Genomic DNA, 6,777 nt, shown 5'->3' on the forward strand with positions numbered 1-6,777 from the left:
AGTAGTGATGTATTATTTTGAAATATACAGTTAATATGTTTGGAGTTATTTAAAATTTATATTAAAAAATGCATGTATTTTCAGTATTGCTGTAGATAAGCATCTACATAAGACTGTTAAATTGATTGTTTTATATCAAACAAGTTTTATAATACTCATTTTTACTGTTACAATATTTTATAATATTGTAACAATATTTTAAAGAATATGACAAAAAAGATATTGTAGGTTTTGAAGGCGGTCTCTGGGGGGAAGTGGAGTACAAAAGAGAAACAAGAATGTGATGCAATTCTATTTACTTAAAATATGTTTTTAAATGTTAACAAATTCAGATAAATTGAAATGATGTAACTTTTCTCATCAAAAGGCAATAAAAGTTAAAAAAAATAAAATAAACAAAGAAATAAAATCTGGAGTTTAAAATAAATAAATAAATAGAAAAAGAAAAGACTTATTTTGCCAGTAAGGTGCCAGAAATCTTATATTCCCACTAAGAAAAGCAAAGTCTATTATAGCTACCCAGTGTGGAGAGCCGAGCCCCAAGCAAGAGGCCTCGTAAACAAAGCCCTTATTTGGCTAAGCTACTGCTATTGGTTGCTTCTACATCTGGTGATCTATCTGCTTTTGCCACATGGCCCATTGGGATTGGCTAAGCTTGGGAGTACTCAACAGCCGAGGGTGGGCCAGGAGGCAGAGCTTAAGTAAGCTCCAGAGAGAGGCAGGAGTGGCAGAAGGCATTAAGATTAGAGCAGGAGGAGAAGCAGGCAGGAGAGAGCAGAAGGGAGAAGCATTGTAAAAGGGTCCTGGAGTAAACTGCAAAAGGAAGAGCTCGTGTAGCTGCGTCTTTCTTGCTGGACGAGGAGGACGCAACAACTGGTGGCCCGAATGGGGAAAAAAAGGAAGGAAAAACCTTTTGAGACTCAGAACCTTTTGCAGTCAGGGTAAGCTGGCTGGTAAGTTCCCAGGTAAGTGGGACAATAAGGTCCTCGGAAGGAGGCTTCATGTATTAAGGTCCTCGGAAGGAGGCTTCATATATTAAGGTCCTCGGAAGTAGAGGCAAGAAAGACCTCGGAAGTAGATGCTATAAAGAGTAGTGAACTGAAAGTAAAAGAAAAGTAACAAAAAAAGTAAAAGTAACAAAAATAGCCATGGGTGCTTTGTATTCAATTTTTCTGGCTCTCCCAGAGCTGTTATATCAAACTCAATTTTTCTGACTCTTCAAAAGATGTTAAGACCTGTGTGGAAGCTCTTTAGGAGGTGTTTGGAAGATCAGCGCTGTTTTAAGGCTGTGGAAGAGCTGCCTTCAGCAAGCAGCCCTATGCGGGGGTGGGAGAATTCAGCTTGAGAGACACTAGCCATCTGGTTAATGTTAACCATGGCAACAGCTTGGTCTCCCTGGGAAGCCCAGGACCTTAGGGAAGTAAAGAAAGCAATGGCAGAGGATGGCCCCTCATTCACCCTGGGTAGAGACCATTCTTGAGGGCTTTGCCCACCAGGCTCTCACCCTCAGAGATTGGAGGGAGGTGGTCAAGGCTGTGTTTCCCTCACCCATGTTCCTTAAATGGATCTCCTTTTACCAGGAAGAGTGCCGAGTGCAGAGAGAACAGAACCAACATTGTATCTTTAAGGGAAGAAATGTTTCAATTCGATTGTTTGGCACAAATCCTCAGTCTATAGTTGGACCTGTTCTAAGATGTATGAGATAGAGGGGTCAGTCCAATTTAAAGAGAGCTGCCTAGAAGATCAGAAGTGTTGTAAGACAGTTGAGGAAAGGCAGACAGCTCTGGAACAGCTGAAAGAGAAGTGGTCAGTGAAATCAGGAAAGGGGAACTCAGGCACAGATTGGTCTGATACAGATGAAGAATCACAAGATCTAATTGAGAAGATAGAGAAAAGCTCCCTTAGGAAGAAGCAGAAGAAAAGGGGGCCAGAGACTGAAAAAGGCCCCCCAGGCTGTGTGCTGTCAGCACCTCCCCCCTATAATCCAATCAACAGTGGGGGTCCAGGACTCTCCTTTTACCCAGAGGTTTGGTGAAGGGTGAGGTCAGAGCTCCAGCTCACCTGCCCAGTTTTTCAAGATGCTCAATCCTTCAGAGAGCATCCTGTGATCTTTCCAAAGATTACGTCAGCTGCCCCTATAACTGGGGCCCCAAATGTGTTTACTGATGATTCTAAAACAGGCTGTGGAACCTATTTGGTAGAGAAACAAGAGCCCGTGTTATGTCAATTCTAGCTGGGCTCTCCTCAAGTAGTTGAATTAAAAATAGTAATTGAAGTTTTTAAAAATTGGCAATTTGCTTTTAATTTGATATCTGATTCAGCTTATGTTGTTAATGCTGTTAAAATTCTTGAAACCACTGACCTCATTAAAATTAATAGTACCGTTTGTGCATTATTTGAGAATTTGCAGAAATTAATTTGGCAGAGAAAGAATCCATTTTTTATTCAACATATTCGGGCTCATACCGGGTTGCCAGGACCTTTAAGTAGAAAAAGTGAGATTGTAGATCGTTGGATTAAGATAGAGTGCATTTTCATGAATTCTTCTATGGAAATGGCTAAACAGTTCCATCAAAATTTTCATGTAAATGCTAAGACATTACAACAAAATTTTCATCTGTCTGGAACTGATGCCCGACAGGTGGTCTTAGATTGTCCTCAATGTATAATCCATCATCATCCTCATGGTATGGGTATCAATCCACGGGGCTTGTCTCCCCTTAAGATCTGGCAGATAGATGTGACACGTTTCTGAATTTAGTACTTTAAAACATGTTCATGTATCTGTAGATACGTGTTCTGGGATCATTCATGCCACACCTTTGAGTAGAGAAAAGGCATGCAATGTCATCTCACATTGCCTAGAGGCATGGGCTGCTCGGGGCAAACCCCAGCAGCTAAAATTAGATAATGGACCTGCCTATATAGCTCAAACCTTTATGTCATTTTGTAAACAGATAGAAGTTCATGTTTCCCATGGACTGCCATATAATCCTCAAGGACAGGACATCATAGAGTGCACATTGTACTCTTAAAGAACTTTTACAAAAACAAAAAGGGGGAGTTGGCCAAGGCCGTACCCTAAAAGAAAGAATTGCTCCTGCATGTAGATGGCCTTTTTGCTGCGGATCGTCATCAGTGCAGCAGAGGTTCCTTGAAGGGTTTTATGAAGTGGAAAGATATTCTGACAGGTTCATGGCATGGCCAGGATCCGGTATTGACGTGGGCGAGAGGCTCTGTTTGTGTGTTTCCACAGGACCACCGAGATCCCATTTGGGTCTCCGAGCGATTGACAAGGAAGTGTGCCACACAGAATGGAGAGATCGTGCCCAAGAGCCCTGTGTACCCTTCTTCTTCTGTTCCTGGCAGAGAGCCAAGTGGAGCCGAGATGGAGGATTCTGTTGGTGTTTCCAAGACCAATGCTGATACGACGTAATGCTCGAGTGTTTCCTCACCTTTTTAGTACCAATAGAAGTTTAGATGTTTCATTTTTGCCTTTAGATTGGTTGGTCTTTTTATTGCTGATCTGCCTTGTGGGCCTGTGGTATATATGCAGGATCAGGTTCACTCAGAGAAGGAATGTAGCCATGATTGTGCAAGCATTTATGGCCATTGAGGCAGGACAGTTCCCCCAGGCATGGCTAACAGTCATGTATCAGTAATCGTCCATCACGTTCAGGCTGTAAGGCTGAGCACTGCACTTGGGATACACTGTTTGCTGTTAGTGGTCTCAAAAAGAGCATGTCTGATTGATGCAGGTTGATACCGCCCTTTCCCCAATTCTCCCATTCATTCCTGCCTCTGGAAAAATGGTATCGGATGGGTCTGGCTTGGACTGGGTGGGTGACACATGGCGAAGAGCCTGTACAATGTCCCCAATTTAATCACCAGAGATCAGACCTCTACTCTTGCCTGTTTCGTTTAAAAACTAAAAGGGGAAACTGTGGAGAGCCGAGCCCTGAGCAAGAGGCCTCGTAAACAAAGCTCTTATTTGGCTAAGCTACTGCTATTGGTTGCTTCTACATCTGGTGATCTATCTGCTTTTGCTACATGGCCCATTGGGATTGGCTAAGCTTGGGAGTACTCAACAGCCGAGGGTGGGCCAGGAGGCGGAGCTTAAGTAAGCTCCAGAGAGAGGCAGGAGCGGCAGAAGGCATTAAGATTAGAGCAGGAGGGAGAAGCATTGTAAAAGGGTCCTGGAATAAACTGCAAAAGGAAGAGCTCATGTAGTTGCATCTTTCTTGCTAGATGAGGAGGACCGCGACAACTCAGTGATGTGATTTTTGTCTAAATAGAGCATCCTTCCTGGCCTCTGAACATCCATCTCTAAATCCCAGTGTCACAGTCTAGCAATTTTTTGTAAGCAGCACAGAGAAAGTGAAACAGTGACAAATTATTTAGCATCTATACGCTCTCCACACTACTTCAGACAGGGCAATCTGGCATTGCAAGCATTATTTCTATACTTGCCCTCATAAAGGCAATGGCAAGAGGACTGGAGCCATGAGCTGGCAGCTAAGAGCTCTGGCTCCTCTTGCAGGACCTAGGTCTGGTAATTAGTACCCATATGGCAGCCCACAGCCAACTGTGACTCCGGTCTCAGGGGATCTAACAGTTGACACCTGAGGAATTAAACAGTTCCTCAGATTTGAGGAAATGACCACAGTTGTAGGTAGCATCAGTTCACCGTTATCTTGAACAGTCTTCCCAGAGTTTCAGCAGTTATGTTTTCAATGAAGTGCTACTGTTATGGGAGTTTTACACTCTAACCAGACATCCCTGGCTCTGCTGCCCACTATTGACTCCCTCTCAGGCAGCAGTACCATGCCATATGTGACTGAAGGTTCATGCTTCTTGTAGTTCTGTTTAGATTCTATAAAAGAATCCTGACAGGAGACCGGATGTGGCTCAGACCACACTAAGTGGTCTCTATATTTAAAAACCAATAGCTCAGGGCCAATGAAGGTACCCTCTTAAAATTCAAGGATTTTAGTCTAGAAGATTTCCTGGGAAGCTGTAGTAAGACCTTCTACTGGTGGGTTTGAACAAGCAAGAAGAGAAAGGAGACAAGAAGTAGAAGAGAGGCAATATAACGAACAGCTCACAGGTTAAGAGTCCAGCCTATCTTAATCCCTGAGACTGCAATAGGAGACAGAAACAACAACCACAACAACCCTGAGAACTGTGCATGGCTTTAATCCTAGCACTCAGGGAGGCAGAGACAGGTGGGCATCTGTAAAACCAAGTTCAACCAAGGCTACAGAATGAGATCTTGTCAAAAGAAAAAAGAAAAGAAACAGTTCAGATTATATCACCCAGGCTGAATGAATTTGAGTCAGTTCCTGGCCTCAAATGAGCCTCCGTCCTCAGCCTGATGAATAGCTGGGGCTAAGGCAGATCTAGAATCCACCTGTCCCTAGGGTACTACCTGTACTAATAAGTGCATTATTGAGCTTATTTTAAATGTTCCTTCTGATTCCTTCATTTTCCTACAAATTAGCATAGACATTGAGAATGGAACAATTTGGCTACCTTGAGCAAAATAACAATGTGTCTAGTAAGGAATAGGACTAGTCTCATGCCAGCACTGGCCATCTTGAATATTCCATGGACACCTCGAAACAGTGATGCACAGTCTGTGCTGACTGCTCTGCTTCTTGAAGACACAGTGCCATCCAGCCAGAGCTGTTGGAAAACGTTTATATAAGAGTTTTTGCTACCTCAAGGCCCACTCTAGATGGCCCTGGAATCATTCCCACAGAGATCAGATAGGGAACCCTTCCTTTGGGGGTCTAGTGTCAAGAGACAAATCTATGATTGGCTCAAAGTGTTGGGTATGCTTTATTTAAAACAAACAGTTGTGCTTGTGCAGTGTTGGTGGACACAGTCCTTAGGCCATATAAGGGGATGTTCAGGCTCACTCAGTGTGCTGAGTCAGAGATACTCTAGGGTTCTTAACTCCTCTGGTATTGCAGCCTTAGGCCCCCACACAACTGCTCTTATGTGCTCTTGCCTACTTTTTGTAGTGTAGGATAAGATGGTGATACAGAAAAGAAAGCAGCAGATACAGGAAAGCAGTGGCAGCAAAATGGCCCCCGAAACAGTAGCAGGCACCCTATGTCTAAGGTGGCAGAGGTGAGCAGCCCTAGTAGTCCAGGAAGAGAGCCGAGGCTAATGGATAAAACCTTATAATCAGCCAGAGAAGAGCAAGGGCAGGCCCTGGCACCACAAGAGCTCCAGAGAGCTGTTAAGCCTTCAGGGCCAAAGGTCTCATCCTGGGCCAAGAGCTGCCAAGGGTTGAGGAACTCCAGTGTTCTAGAGGTACAAAGCATACAAAGCAGGACACTTGTAGGGTTAATTTATGAGGGCTGCAACACTAGAGGGTGCCACTTGCTGCTGCTTCTGCCTGGATTCAGCCTCCACTCACTGCTGCCTCACAGAAATGAAGGCTGCAGAGACCAGCTCCTTCCTCCCTTGCTTCCTCGGCCTACCCACAATTCCTATCCAACAAGCAAACCTCAGCCTGCTGACTGGTGACAGGACTAAAGGAACGAACCATGGGCTACAAATTATTTCAGACCTCTCAGCTCTATAAAGTTGCAAGACGAGCATTATCCCATTCTGCTAGCATCTATCTCATTTTGAAATTACATTGAATATATTTTTGAACATTTTGAATATTCTACTTTGAATATTTTTGTTTGTTTGTTTGAAGCAAAAGCTAAGTAATCTATTTGTGGGTTCCTATCCAATATGCCTCTGCAGAAAAGAATTAAA

The 6,777-nt window shown here is 43.6% G+C and overlaps 1 long non-coding RNA gene across 1 annotated transcript in view; it reads right to left on the minus strand.

The window, feature by feature from the left end:
• Positions 1-6,777, minus strand: part of LOC116079798 — an 18,228-nt gene that overhangs the window by 10,478 nt on the left and 973 nt on the right. The gene's annotated exons all lie outside the window — the stretch shown is intronic.

Source organism: Mastomys coucha, unplaced genomic scaffold, assembly GCF_008632895.1.
Source record: "Mastomys coucha isolate ucsf_1 unplaced genomic scaffold, UCSF_Mcou_1 pScaffold6, whole genome shotgun sequence".
Classification (NCBI taxonomy): Eukaryota; Metazoa; Chordata; class Mammalia; order Rodentia; family Muridae; genus Mastomys; species Mastomys coucha.